This window comes from Protopterus annectens, chromosome 1.part2, assembly GCF_019279795.1.
Source record: "Protopterus annectens isolate FY-2018-M chromosome 1.part2, PAN1.0, whole genome shotgun sequence".
NCBI lineage: Eukaryota > Metazoa > Chordata > Ceratodontiformes > Protopteridae > Protopterus > Protopterus annectens.
The window spans coordinates 1,214,013,054-1,214,029,351 of NC_056727.1; the positions used below are offsets into that span (position 1 = coordinate 1,214,013,054).

The 16,298-nt window shown below is 41.8% G+C and overlaps 1 protein-coding gene across 1 annotated transcript in view; it reads right to left on the bottom strand.

Annotated features, from left to right (window-relative positions):
• Positions 1 to 16,298, bottom strand: part of HMGCL (3-hydroxy-3-methylglutaryl-CoA lyase) — a 1,428,752-nt gene that overhangs the window by 979,881 nt on the left and 432,573 nt on the right. The gene's annotated exons all lie outside the window — the stretch shown is intronic.

The window sequence follows — 16,298 nt, forward strand, 5'->3', positions numbered from 1 at the left end:
ATTTAAGCAACCTGCTGACTACTCTCTCCATGCCTTGATCTGATAACTTGGAGGATCGAGAGGAGTGGGATGAAGAGCGATGACTACGTTCACTTCCTAATAAGGGTGATTGTGGCACCGAGCGGATCGGCTCCAATAAAGGAGACCTTGCTCGCTTGTGGCTCAGAGATGGCTCCAAGGTGGCAGTTGGAGCTGAGGGAGGAGATGACTTGTCGATGCTAATCAGCACAGACAAACTTGGTTCTTCAAGCCCAGGAGTCGATTCCGAGGATGGAGCCGACGGCTTGAAAGACTTGGAGGATTTCACTGGCTGAGAACCTCTAGCCGGGGAATCCTGTGGTTTCAGTAATCTTTGAAGGATTAATTTGTTTTTGCTCTCCTGCAGGACCCTTGGACTAAAAGCATGACAGATGGAGCAGGAGTCCTGCAGGTGCACAGCCCCTAAACAATAAACACAGCTAGTGTGACCATCTGACAGCATGAGTCACACTTTTTGAAGTCAGAAACTTTGGCCTCTTTAGACATGTTACACTACTATACTAAAAAACAAACATTTTTTTTTTTTTTTTTTTTTTTTTTTTACAGTTGAGGAACAGAAAGGAGAGCCTCTAATTTAAATGGCTGTCCTAAGGGGGGGACGACTCTCTAATTTAAATGAGTTCAGGGGAACAGAAGGCCTGTGAGATATGAGCGACAGCCAACAAAGCTACAACATAAGAAAGGGATAAAGAACTATATCTAGACAAAAACTTGACAAAATTTAAGAATAAACAACAATTATAATCATACAAAAAAACTATACTAAGCCTGAGCCAGTAACGAAGCAACCTTGCAGCTGAAGCAGCAAACAAGATCTGGGTAGCTGACGCTGGGCATTCTGGGATAAGGGTTAGCCTCGAGCCAGTAAATAGCTCTCGAGCTATAGAAGTAGGCAGAGTCGGAGCCGAGGATCAGCTCCGAACCCAAACAGCAAGAACGAAGGCAAGATGGGACAACTTAACATCATTATATAATTATATGCCAAAATCACTATCTTTTGACACCTTCAATAAGACGTTCTATGCCTAGTTTAACAAATGTGCAGATCTAGCAGTCCCAACAAGAGTCAAATACAATGGGAATTTAAAAGCAAACCTTCTTCTGGATCAATTAATATAAACAAATTATATAACAAGAAACAAATCTCCTTAAACTGTACAGTAAGGCCACAACTCCTCAGAATGAGAATAGTATAAAAATATTAACGATAAATCCAATAAACGGATGCTGGAATGAAACAGAGCTGTATAGGATAAACCACATCCAAACTGTAATGTAAAACATGTTTATTCACAGACAGAGGTTGGCGCTTTCACTCGATAGGTCTTCTTCAGACCATAGATATTCACAAAATACAAAAAGTTTAAATACCATCTTTGGCAGGAAGAAACACATCTCTCTCCATTCTTAAATTGATAGACCTCCATTACATAAACATATAAGAACTATGCTATAAAATATACAAATAAATGTATAAGATACATACCAAACTGGTTCATATTATTCAATGTATATAGAAAAGAGTATACAAATAATATGGGCATACATTCATAAAATGCATAAACATGTACACTGCATCTATAATATATCACATTCAAGCATTAAAATTATACACAAAATATACTTAAAAACCTAGTGCACTCCTAACTGATCTTGAGCCTTCTCGACCTCAAAAAAGGTTTAATAGAGACTTTGTCATTTAGGCCAGGATATTGATCCGACCTAAATGTCACAATCCATTTAACTTCCTGACCTTCAGTATAAGTCCTAATATCCCCCACCCCTGTGACTGGGGTGTATCTTCTCTAAACCTAAAGGCATGGGTGGCATCAGTATCTAATATACGTCTCAACAGGGCATTAATAGTTGACTTAATCCTGATCTGATAAAGGTGCTCACGGATTCTATCCCTCAGCTTCCAATTAGTCTTGCCCACATAGAACATCTAACAAATCTCACAGGAGGCAAGATAAACAACATTTACAGACATGCAATCGGCAGATACTCGAAACACATACTTAGATGAATCAGAAGGATGAATGAAAACACTGTCAGAGTAAATAAACTCACAAAAATTACATCGTCCAAAAGGAAAAGTCCCATGGACATCAAACATCTCTGAACCAAACCTGTTATTCAGGTAACATAGAATCCTCTAAGTTCAGCTTGTTCTTATATACAAATTGAGGGGCATCACCTGCAACCTCCTTGACTTCAGGGTCAACCATCAATACATCCCAATCAGCCCTGATAATGTCTTTAATCTGTCCAACATCCTTGGTGCAAAAAATGAGTAGCCTAATTGACCCAGTCCCAGGTCTGTCACCACCCTCCAGACCTCCCCATGGAGCTCACCCTAAGCATACCTTCCTCATGGGATGTATCTAGTCCAACATATGACTCTGAAAAATATGGGGCAGCTGCACCTGACCTCAAACTAGAGATCCCTGTCACACCCTTCTCAATGTCACCAGCCTCATATGCCTGGGCAGTAAACCTTTCACAAAGTTCTCCCAGCTCATGGGCAAAACCTACATTTGAGGGATTATATCTAAAATCCCTTATGGCTTGATCCCTGACCACATTCTGAAAAACGTAGCCAGGATGTATGCTGTGTCTATGCAGGAGAGCATTCTTATGACAAGATTTCCTGTACACACCTGTGTTCAACATCCCATTATCTAGTCTCTCCACATAGACATCCAAAAAAGGGATCTTAATATCTGAAAATTCATAACTAAACTTCAGGTACTCACTAACATTATTTATTTCTTCTACAAAGGCAACCAACTCATCTGATGCACCAGTCCAAATAAAAAACAGGTCTACAAAACACCTATAAAAAAGCACTGATGACGCATAACCCAATGTCTTAAACAAGAATTCTCTCTCCCAAGCTGCCATAAAGAGATTGACGTAGCTACTGGTACACGAGGTGCCCATAGCTATGCCATCTTGTTGTAAATAACACTGTATACCAAAACAAAACACATTATTCTCCAGTACTACCTCTAAGAAGGTCATAACAAGATCAATCACTGGCCCAGCAAGTGTCGAACAATCCCTCAAATAGCCATACACCCTTTCCACTCCCTCCCTATTGGGAATGACAGTGAAGAGTGATTGAAAAGTCCATGGGCACAAGTAGAAACTCCAAGTCACTAGGAACCTGCTTCATAAACGTAAACAAATCAAGCAAGAACTGCTTGGTATCCTTCAAAATGTACTCATTAGCATCCACTACGGGTCTAAGGAATTTCTCTATATAGATAGAGAAGGGCTCTGTAGACCATCCCCTACCCGAGACAATTGGTCTCAATGGTGGTCTCTCCCTGTTCTTATGTATTTTGGGAGACCCTGGATCATGGGTATGAGAGGGTCATCAACTGTCAAATACTCAAAAAGTCTCTCAGTTATAATCTGACTCTTCACCAGATCTTCTAACATACAATTAATCCTGTTGACATGTTCAGATACAGTGCCACTATCAATAGGACAGTAAAACTCCTCATCACTCAACATTGATATCATAGATTCATTGTAGTGTGTCATATCCATGACCACAACACAACCACCTTTATCAGTGGGCCTTATGGCAATGGTAGAATTATTACGCAGTCGTGTCAGAGCACTTCTCTGTGCATATGTAAGATTACTTCTCCTCAAGTTCCGTATACCACCCATATACCTCCTCTTCTAGAGGTCATTTTCAACCAGTTTACTAAATGCTGCCACTAAAGGGTGCATCACTGGTACATATTGACTTGGTTTCCTAAACTCCCTGGGACCAAGATTCTCTGATCTCCCTTTAAACTCAATCTTCATGGACAAATTCCTGATGAACAACTTAAAATCCACTATGGTCACAATGAAATCACTATAAGTGGGAATGAAAGTGAGGCCTTTAGACAAAACCCCAATTTCATCAGGAGTTAAGATATAGGATGAAATGTTGCATATCAATTCTTCCCTGTTCTCTCCCACATTCTCTTGAAATTGTGGTTCGGGAGGGAATCGACTGATAACTTCCATTTCTGTCTGCCCCTGCTCATTGATCTTGTCCATCCCTCCCTTTGTTCCAACCTGATAGGGAAAGGGTGGTGGGCACTAAAACCATTCACAACCTCTTTACCACCCTCATGAAAATGGCTGGAGGCACACTTAGTTTTCTTTCTCACAACAACATCAGTATTTTGTATGGCTGAAGATGTCATACAATGTGTAACTACATCTGAGCTGGTCCCAGCTCGATTCTCATCAACAACATCTTTCAACACAGCTGTAATAACATTATTGGACCCAATAGAATGATCACCAACTCTGGGTCCATTCAAAACAATGTTATTTTGTCATCATTACCACAGGCTAAATCATGAGCCCTAGCATTCATGTTATCATGCACAGTATAAACATCACTGTTAACAGTTTGCATGGTAGAGCGATTCTCTCCATCCACAGACACTTACCGAGTTGTACCAGAAGTAGGCAATTGTCCTGCTACATTATCAACCCTTTTACAAACAATATTTAACCTAGGCCATGTGAAGACATGGCCGTGTTGAAAATCATTAATGTCTCTCTGCAGCTTGTGCTTCTTTTGCTCGAACAGTCGTCTCTCATAATATGATACATTGTCCAAGACTGTATTAATTGATTTGTCCACAAAACAAGCAGGAAAGCGCTCATATAAGCATTTCTGCTGTCCCTTAATATCTACCTTCAATGTATCTTCCCTCTGGTGTAACATACTCATTCAAAGGTTCCCTACGCTTCTGGGCAGGAGGAGGAGCAGAGGTTGGCACAGGCACCACAAGAGAAGGAGCCGATGAGGCTGATAGTAGGGCTGCTTCAGGGGACAGCACACTCCAAATGACCTTGAAGGCGTCACGATCATGAGGCAAAGAAAGCTCCGGCTTTGAAGAGATGAGAGTCCTTCTCAGCTTCGAGGGCAACGGCTCTGAGGCTGATGTGGCAGCAGAGCTCACCTTCGCCAAAACTCCGACAGGGAGAGCGGGGTCGGACAAGGGACCGATGCCATGCCCCCCCCCCCCGGAGCCGACGAGACCACTTCGGCGCCCAGATCCCTCGATGGACAGAACAATCGAGGTGATCGGAGCCAACGTCGGAACCGAAGAGGAGGTGATCGGTGCTGTCGGTTCTACTATCAGCGTGTCCGTTGTCTCTGGCTCCGAACTAAGTGTAGTCGGAGGAGGAATGGAGATGGAGGCGGATGGAGTCGCAACCTGCTGAGGTGGGCTGGAAAATAATTTTGCAAGGGCCTGTGATTTAAGCAACCTGCTGACTACTCTCTCTCTACGTCTTGATCCGATAACCTGGAGGATCGAGAGGAGTGGGATGAAGAGTGATGACTGTGTTCACTTCCTTACAAGGGTGACTGTAGCACCAAGCAGATTGGCTCCAATAAAGGAGACCTTGCTCGCTTGTGGCTCTGAGATGGCTACGAGGTGGCAGTTGGGGCCGTGGGAGGAGATGACTTGCCGATGCTAATCGGCAACGACAAATTTGGTTCTTCAAGCCCAGGAGTCAGTTCAGAGGATGGAGCCGACGGCTTGACAGACTTAGAGGATTTCACTGGCTGAGAACCTTTAGCCGGGGAACCTCTGGTTTTAATAATCCTCAAAGGATTAATTTGTTTTTGCTCTCCTGCAAGACCCTTGGATTAAAAGCATGACAGATGGAGCAGGAGTCCTGCAGGTGCACAGCCCCTAAACAATAAACGCAGCTAGTGTGCCCATCTGTCAGACATTTTCTGACAGCACGAGTCACACGTTTTGAAGCCAGAAACTTTGGCCTCTTTAGACATGTTACACTACTATACTAAAAAACAAACAGTTTTTTTTTTTTTTACAGTTAAGGAACAGAAAGGAGAGCCTCTAATTTAAACGGCTGTCCTAAGGGGGGGGGGGGGGACTCTCTAATTTAAACGAGTTCAGGGGAACAGAAGGCCTGCGAGATATGGAGTGACGGCCAACAAAGCTACAACACAAGAATGGCGATAAGGGATAAAGAACTATATCTAGACAAAAACTTGATAAAATTTAAGAATAAACAACAATTATAATCATAGAAAAAAACTATACTAAGCCTGAGCCAGTAATGAAGCAGCCTCGCAGCTGAAGCGGCAAACGAGATCTGGGTAGCTGACGCTGGGCATTCTGGGATAAGGGTTAGCCTCAAGCCAGTAAATAGCTCAAGCTATAGAAGTATGCCGAGTCGGAGCCGAAGATCGGCTCCGAACCCAAACAGCAAGAACGAAGGCGAGATGGGACAACTTAACATCACTATATAATTATATGCCAAAATCACTACCTTTAACACCTTCAATAAGATGTTCTATGCCTAGTTAAACAAATGTGCAGATCTAGCAGTCCCAACAAGAGTCAAATACAATGGGAATTTAAAAGTAAACCTTCTGGCTCAATTAATATAAACAAATTATATAACAAGAAACAAATCTCCTTAAACTGTACAGTAAGGTTCATAGGTAGGTACTAGGCTATTAGCACTAGGGCCTATATAAGCCTAGCCAAAAAGGTACCCTGGCTTTCGCCACCCAAGAAAATTATTTTCCTGTGCCCCTGTCGAGCAGAGCCACAGAAGTGATCCCTGGGGTGAATTTCCTATTTCCCATCCAATCATCAAGATTTTTCTTGAAGAGCTAATGAGGAGCTCTGTTTGACATAGATAGGTAGTCTATTCCAGAGTATGGGAAGTCTCTGGGACAGTAATCTATCCCTCCAGCAAGTTCTGTTTATTGTGGTGACAAGGTTTAGGTCCCTAGAGCGTGTAGCTCAGAGGCATTGGGATTTCTTTAAGTGGAGCATGTCCAACAGCTCTGGGTTTGACATAGCTTTGTATGTTAGGCAGAGATCGCCTCTGATTAGGCGATATGTGATGGAGTAAAGCTGGAGTTTTTTAAGAAGGTCTACGTAGGGCATCTGTTTGAGGCCAGTAATCCTCTTTGTGAGGTATTTCTGTGGCCTTTTCAGTTGTTGTAGATGTCTTGTGAGGTACATACCAAAAGGGGCGTTGTACTCTATAATGGGTCTAATGACTGATGAGTAGAGGGGAACAATGACCTCTTTTTTTTCTGGATGAGAAACCTTTTGTGATGAGTTGAGTAACGTAGAAGGATTCCTGACCACTATGGCGATGTGATTATCACAGGAGAGATTACTGTCCACATGTGTCCCAAGGTCTCTTATCACACTTTCGTCGTTAAGTAGACTACCACTTATGTGGTAATTCATGGGTAAAGAGTTTTTACCAAAGGGGATGACGATACACTTTTTGGCATTGAACTTCAGGCCATGGCTTTGACACCAGGCATCTGTCTCAGTGAGGCCCTTTTGTAGTATGTCCACATTGTTAGGAGTTTCGATTATGGCTCCTAGATTGCAGTCATCTGCAAACTTTGTTTGCCAAAGACCTTCTGTGTATGGTAACAGGAGAAGACCCAGGACTGAACCCTGTGGTACTCCACTTGTCATTGGTCTGAAGTCTGATTTGGTGTCTGCTACTTTCACAGTGTGGGTTCTGTCCGTGAGCCAATTGGCAACCCATCTTGTGACATAGGGATTAATACCTAGTTTAGTGAGTTTATCTAGAATTCCAGAGTGGGGGATGGTATCGAAAGCCTTGGCGAGATCTAGATAAGCTGTGTGAACCACCTTACCCTCATCTATGGCTTTGGTGACTGCTTCAAAGAAGTCAATCAGGTTTAGGAGATATGATCTGCCTTTTACAAACCCGAACTGGGTAGTGTCCAGAGTTTGGAGATTACTGATGTCTTTGTTTATGAGTTCCATGAGGATACGTTCCATGGCCTTGCAGACCAGGCTCGTCAGGCTAATGGGGCGGTAGTTCCCGGGGTCTGTCATGGGTCCCCCTTTGTGGAGTGGGATAACTGTCGCAGTGTGCCATTCAGTGGGCACAAAGCCTGAGGTGAGGCTATGATTGAACATGATACTTAGGTAGGGTGCCAGTTCATTCTGTGGTTCGTGTAGAACGCAGCCTGGGATATTGTCAGGTCCCATGGATGCTGTGTTCTTGGCTTTGGAGAGTGTTTTTTTTACCTGTGCAGCCGTGATTACAGGAACTTTGCATTCTTCCGGTATAGAGATGGGCCCTCTAGGGGGTGAGAGGGGGGTAAAGTTAGCACTGAACCTATCTGCCAGGACGTTGGCAATATCAGTTGGTTCTGTATATTTAATGCCATTGTGCTGTAACTCAGAGCAGATCTGAGTGTTACCATTGAGATTCTTGACATAGCCATAGAATGCTTTGTGGCTGTCTTTAGAGTCAGTGGCAATTTGGTTTTCTTAACTAGCTTTGGAGGATTTTATGAGGGATCTCAGCTTCATACTGAGGTTGACCAGGGAGTTCCTCCAGTCATGGGATTTTACTCTTTTTTGCAACAGCTTCTTTCTTCTGTTGTAGAGTTTGTTTATGGCAGAGGACCACCAGATTGGCTTCCTTTTTTTGGAGGATAGCATCTTGGTTCTATAAGGGATAGCATGAGCCATGCACTTGTGCAAGTGCTTATAAAGTCCATTTGTGTAGGATTCAGCAGTCATACCTCTATTGTCCGTCTGCATGGGTGTCATGAAGTTTGCCACTTCTGTCTTAAGAAGTGTGAAGTTGGCTTTGGAGAAGTTTTTTACTGTGGTTTCCCTAATTGGGGGTGGGGGCGGGATGTGGATGGCTAGGGTGATTAGCTTGTGGTCGGATCTGACCAACGAGGAATTGACCTCTGGTGCGAAACACCAGTTGCCCATGTTCGTAATGACCAGGTCTAGGATATTGCTGCCCCTGGTGGGGGTATGAATAAGTTGATCCAAGGCGTTGGAATTTATGAATTCCAGAAAACGTTGCGCAAAAGAGTTGGTACATGAGTAGTTTTCCCAGTTAATGGTGGGGTAGTTGAAATTGCCCATTATTAAGGTGTTGGGTTGTACCCTAATACTTTCCAGTGTATCAAGAAATGAGGAGTGGGAATCCTGGGGCATGGTGGGGAGTCTGTAGCAAGCTACAATTTGGATTGCAGTCTTGCCCAGAGTTAGTTGCACTTGGATAATCTCGGATGCATTATGCTATGCAACTAGCCTGGAGGTGTGGATATCCTTAATGAATATGGATACACCTCCTTTAGTGCTTTGTTCCAGGTTAGGTGGCCGAAAGGTGTGGTATGAATTATAGCCTGGTAACGCAGGGGTGCTCTCTGGAGCTTTGAACCAGGTCTCTGTCACTGCACAGATCTCGATGTTCTCCATTTTAAGGAGTGCCTCAAGTGAGTGCATTTTGAAGTTTAGACTTCTAGCGTTGAGTAGCATTACCCTCAGATTTTGCTCGCTTGTACCCGTTACGGTGGTGAATTTGTCATTTGAACCTTGCCTAAAAAAGGCATTATAGGGGTGGCAAGAGCCTTTGTCAGTATCCGGAATCCCAAGGGCGACAGGTGCAAGCCATCTCTGGCAAAGCATCGTGGTCTGTTGATCATGTCGTCCCAGGCAAACAAATACTGGATCCCCTTAGAATGACACCAGAAGCTTAGCCAATTGTTGAAGTCAATCATTTTGTCCTTGTACTGTGGTATCATTCTGGGTGATGGCAGGATGCTACTCAGGGCTAGGGTCATACCTGCCTGGGCTACAAGACTGGAGAGCTCCTTCAGGTCTCTTTTCATGTAGTCCAGGGAGGTACGTTTCAGGTCATTCACACCAACATGGACAATGACAGTGTCATATTTGTACTTGTTGTGGAGTGACCTGAGTGAGTGCATTATGTGGCGGATCCTGGCACCTGACAGGCAGCTGACAGTAACTTTCTCCTTGTTTAGCCTGGTGAGTGGAACATCAGTGTGCCTGACTATAGAGTCACCTATGACTAGAGTGTTGGGTACATTGTTATGCCTTATGGGCTGTGGTTGAGTGGCACACTGAGTTTGTGAGCTGTGTGTCATTTGGGTTGTGTTGGGGGGTGGAATTTGCTTGCGTTTCTGCCTTGGAGGTCCCTGATGCTTGGGCAGGTTTTTATTGAGAGCCTCCGTGAATGTAAGTGTGTGTTTTGTGTTTCTGTTTGTGTGTTTTGGTGGTGTAGGTTTTGAGGGACTATGTGATGAGTGTGGTGTGGTGCAAGTGTTTACCTTCTCCTCTTGACTGTCTAGTCCAGTCTTGGGTGAAGAGAGCTTTGCTTCCATTTTGGCTATATAAGTGCATCTCTCACAGGTTGTAGTGTTGGATGGTAGGAGGAGAAGGTTGTCTGTGTACATGAGGCAATTGCTGCATTGCCCCAAAATGCCCAGATTCATCAGGAGAAATCACTGGGAGCTGACGCTTAGACATGCCTGGATAGGTGCTTATTTATTAAGTACTAAAAACAGCTTTCCTCTAGAAAAGTGAGGAAAGTTGAGTGCTGTAGTAATTTGCAGCTTATTTAGTGCTTACAACGAGTTCTGAACAACTGCTGAGTTCAAAGAAACCGATTTGAGTGCTGAAACTTGAAAACTGGCTAGTTCTAAGAAACAAAATTAAGCTAGAAGGCTTCCCTCCAACACAGAAAGGCTTGGGGGCTCAGAAGCCTACAAAGAGTCTAGACCACTTACAGGAAAGGCAGGAAACAAGCTTAAAAACATTTTTTTTCCTTTCCCAGATGCTCTCTTTGTACACAGTAGGAGTGCCTGAAATCAGAATATGATCTCACTGCACTCAGTTGAGTGAGCAAATGAGATGGGCCCAGAAGGATTATCCAAACACAAATTTACAAGACAGGCAGGCAGTTTCAAAGCCACCAACATTAACACCAAAACAAAATCAGTGAGGGTGGGCGGGGAACTAACCGAAAAAACAGAGTCAAAACTTCCAGTTTAGTTAATATTGAAAGCAACACAAATCAATTAAAATGCTGTATTATTTGAAAAAGTGCAGATAAAAGGTACTTAAATTCGCTTATACATCCAGTTGAATACAGCTAGATCTTAGCCGGCCAAAGCTCAGATTTTAAGCAGAAAATATTCCAAAATGTACCACTTAAATAGGCGTTAACAGGATATCAGTGAATGAGACTACCCTCGACTGCAATTACTGTCTATGCAGGATTCTAACAGGCAATAAAATCTAGCAAACACTAACTGAAAAAAACAGTCAAAACTTCCAGTTCAGTTAATATTCAATGCAACACAAACAAATCAATTAAAATGCTGTATTATTTGAAAAAAGTGCAGACAAAAGGTACTTAAATTCTCTTATATGTCCAGTTGACTGGGTAAGGCCACAACTCCTCAGAATGAGAATAGTATAAAAAATATTACCAAGAAAAAAAAGTACTATAAGGAACAATAAAGTAATCCACAAACAGAGATTAGCTTCTGAAGCAAAGCATAACTACAAGTCTTTCTTTAACACTCAACACAGTTCTGAACTTGTACTTAAATGTACCCCCACTCGGACCAAATGACACTGTAAATATACTAGCAAGCTTTCCACATACTTCACCCACAAAACACCTACTCCACCACCACTCATCCCAAAAACCCTTATGCCCCCGACCATTACCATCATCAGACTATAAAATCCAAGGTCTGTTTTAAGGTGAAAGAACTGATTCATCATTAAACTAATTTTTTGGACTACCTTGGTGCTGGAGTGTTTTTTAACACCTGTATTGAACTTGTGACATAGGCAAATTTACATTTAAATAAAAGTAATCACACTGTAGTAACATGTTCACATTTACAAACATTACACTTCACATATATTGCTATATATCATATAACCTAGGCAACATTACATAAATTATTCAATTCCTGACCCCTTTTTTTAAACAAGAAACATCTTTATTAAACCATCACTTATGACATAGGCAATCATACATTTATTTAAATGAAAAACTACACAGACACAATCCTAATTGCAAGAATTTACATCACAAACGATACAGACACATTCCCATTTGCAAACATTATACATCACTTATAATCTACCCAATAATTTTCGGTCAAACATTACACAGCTCATTTAAGTCCTGCCTTCTTTTAAACCTCTATGTATTGTTCCCACAATTCCCATTTTTTCCTCTGTAGTTTGCTCTTACCCTTTTCTAAAGATCTCAGTTCCAGTTGTTTTATCTCTGTTACTATATTTACTACTTCTAGTACAGTTGGTTTAGATTTTGATTTCCATTTTCTAGTAATTTTTTTTGGCAGCCATCATAATTAGACACAGCAAGGCCTTACCATGTCTAGGCAATTCCAATTTTGTATCATAGCTCAGAAAAAACATCTCCCTCATCACACCAATCTGCCCAACCAGCATCTCGAAAATGCATCCCATACAGAATTCCTTAAAGTCCGTCAACTCGCCAAACTCCCAGAAAATATGTTCCCAATTACCTCTTTCTTCCCAGTCACACCTCCAACATTTGCTGTCTACCTGAGAAAAATTCTCTGGAGTCTACTGGGGGTATAAAAATATCTATGTAAACATTTCCAAGCAAAAATCTTAAAACTTCTAGATTTTGTTGCATATTTCAGAGACATACATATATCATCCCATTGTTTCTTTGTGAATTTGCTTATCCAATCTCTCTTCACAATCCTTTGTAACCTCCTCCGTTTGATTTTTATAGTTATCATGCAATATTTTACATGCTCTGCTAATTATTCCTTTCTTAATGGCAGCATATATTATATGGTCTACTAAAAACTCTACCAGTGTTGGTCTTTTGTTTAGGACCCCCCTATTTTTTCTCTTTGCCTATACTCTCATATCAGTCCTCGATAGGGAAGGCAATCTTTAAATGCAGTCCAAATAAATCCTTGGTGCCTTCCCATTCTATCATCTTTCCCTCTCTAGTTATTTGCTCCCAGTACCTTGGTTCCTTTGCCAGTTTTCTCCAATAAATTCCAGATTGCTCTTGCGTATGTCTATATCCCTAATTGCAGTCATCCGTTTTGGCAGAACCTCCTTTCACCATTCCCATGTTGGCTTATTTTTAGGATACTTTCTGCTACTTTATAAATATAATATTCTGTATGATTACTGTTATTCTCAAAGGCTTGCATTCAAAATCCCAGTCTCCCCTTGTTTATTGAGCTTGGCCCCTGTTTCTTTATCATCCCTTTCCACACTGAATTATAGTTTTCTACCTGTGCTATGTATATGACCCTTAACCTTGTAGTTCTGATATACCCCTTCAAATCAGGTAATCACAATCCGCCTTGTTCTACTGGAAGAATCAGCTTATCCCACTTCACTCTTGCCATCTTCCCCTCCAGATAAAGCCCTTCGGCTCTTTAATAATTGCTATCCACGACTTCTCCTCTGATTGATAAAAGTATGCCTGACCTGTGTAAAAGACTAATGGGACTAAAAAGATGTTAACTGCATGCATCTTACTATCCATAGCCATATAACAAAACTTCCATTTTGTATTATCCTGTTTCCTATCTTCCTACATGTCCTTAGCTGCGACACCAGAATCATTTTTAACCCATACTGCTAAATACTTAATTTTACATTTTCCCATAAATATGGATATTGCTGAACAAATCCCTATGTGGGTACATAATTTATCGCTATTGCCTTTGTTTTAGCTTCATTAATTTTATATCACAAAAAGATTTGAAATGGTCTCAAAATGTTCCACAACACTGTAATGTCTCTTTCTGGTTTTGTCAGGTATAAAATAATATCATCTGCAAAAAGAGCCAGCTTTGTTTGACTACAATACCAATATATCCTTGAATTTCTGAGTCCCTTATTTTCTTTGCCAATGGTTCTAAATATAATGCAAATAACAAATGGGAAAGAAGACAACCCCTGCTTGGTCTCTCTGCTCAAGCGAAAGTACATTCTTGACCCACTGAATTTGTGTTTCTCCGAAAACCAATTTCGCGCCCCTGTTTTCACAAAAGTACATTTCTCCGAAAATGTACTTTCGTGAAAAAACAGATTACCAAACATAAAAAAAAGAAATAACCACACTAAACACATGTATGCAGGGGGACAAGCCCCTCCCTGCACCCCTCCCACACCCCCACTACTTACATATTCTAACTCCAAGATCGCACTATAGCAGGGAAAAGGAAATATTCCCTTATCCTTACTCTGCTGTGATCTACAACAAGCTTGCTGGCTGTTCGGTGATCTGTTTTTTCTCGAAAGAGCATGAAGTATACGTCTGGTGTGTGTGTGTGTGTGTGTGTGTGTGTGTGTACAAGGTACAAACCATTTTCATCCAGTTGTTCTATGAACATTATATACATTATTTTGATATTTATTTGCTGAGGTGATACACAAGAACAGTTACCACAACAGCCACTCTTGGGTTAACTACCTAGATAATACTCTCTATGGTTACAACCAATTTACAGTTGCTACTAAACTGCATATATGTACTCACCACAATGTTCCAAGTATGTAGTCCATCTCGCCAAACATTACGTGTGGGTTCAGAGCCGATCCTCGGCTCTGACTCGGCCACTTAGAAAGTCTGAAAACTTCTGATTGGCTTGTGGCTAATAGGTATCCCACGGTGCATGCGCACATTCCCCAGATCTTGTTTGCTACTAGTCTATCAGGATAAGACAGGAAAAAGGACAGAGGTCCGGAAGAATAAACTGTAATAAAGGCGCCCTTGTGGTATCAACTACTGTAGAAAAGGAAAAACTGTTTCCAGATCCTCCAGGAAGTGGGCTGGTGGGTGGGTTCTTAATAATGTTCGGTGAGATAGACTACATACATGGAACGTTATGGTGAGTACATAACTTCTTTATGTTATGTAGTCCTATCTCGCCTCCATTATGATGTGTGGAACAGCGTCCCTAGCATCTTGAATGGGTGGCTCACTGGAAAATGCTCCTGAGTACCGTGGAACCAAACGAGGCTCTACCCCAGGAAGTTAAATCCAATTTATAATGGGAAATGAAGGTATGAGGGGTAGCCCATGTTGCTGCTTCACATATATTATCAACAGGTGCCCTGGCTTGGAAAGCAGCAGAAGTAGAAAAGGACCTGGTAGAATGCGCTTTAACTTTAAAGGGTAACTGCTTTCCCTGAGAACTGTAAATAAAGGAAATACAACTAGAGATCCAGTTCGACAGTGTAACCTTGGAAACTGGCAAGCCCATTCTCGCCTCAGCAAAAGAAACGAATAAGAAGTTATGTACCTACCATAATGTTCCATGCTAGTTGTCTTCATCTCGCCTTCTTTCTTGCTGTTTGGGATCGGATCGGATCCTTGGCTCCAACTCAGCCATCTTCAATAGCTCGAGAGCTATTTACTGGCTCGAGGCTACCCCTTATCCCATGATGCCTAGCGACAGCTGCCCAGATCTCGTTTGAAATAGCTAATCCAAACATAATATGATAGAAACCAGTTATCAAAAAACTGGTTGTTCCATGCATCCTAATATCTAGAATAGGTTAGGAAGACCTAGCCAAACGAATAACAATAAAAGAATACTCAGCCAGTGAAAAAGGACTCCTCTTGATCCACTAGGATGGGGGAAGGAGGGAGGGACGCAAGAAAGAAGGCAAGATGAAGACGACTAACATGAAATGTTATGGTAGGTACATAACTTCTTAATGTTAAGTTGTCTATCTCACCTTCATTCTTGCTGTTTGGGACAGCGTCCCTAGCACTTAACATCCTGGGTGGCTCAGTGGAACAGACTCTTCAGAACAGTGAAACCAAAGTCAGCTTTGCTCCGGCAGACCATATTCACCTTGTAATGAGAAATAAAGGTATGAGGGTTTGCCCACGTGGCAACTGCACAGATGGAATCCATGGGCAACCTAGACTGAAAGGCTACAGAGGTGGCTAATGCCCTAGTACAATGACCTTTCGGTTTAGTTGGCAACTCTTTATTCCGTAACTGATAAATAAATGTAATAGTGTGGGACAACCATCTGGATAAGGTCATCTTGGAAACTGGGAGACCTTGTTTGTTTAAGGCATAAGAAAGGAATAATTGGTCTGACTTTCTTATTTCTTTAGTTCTATGTAGGTAAAAACGCAATTGTCTATGAACGTCCAATTGGTAAAGTTTGTACTCTGCCTTGCTGCTATGATTTGGGAAGATCAAAGTAACATAAAAGAAAATATCCAATGGATATTAAACTTGTAAAATAAAAACACCACGACCAGCCAAGTATTCTGAAACGTTTTAATCCACACACTAAGCGCTTTCACCATCAAAACATGGCATCATCAGAGTGAATGGAGTCAAACTGTCCCAA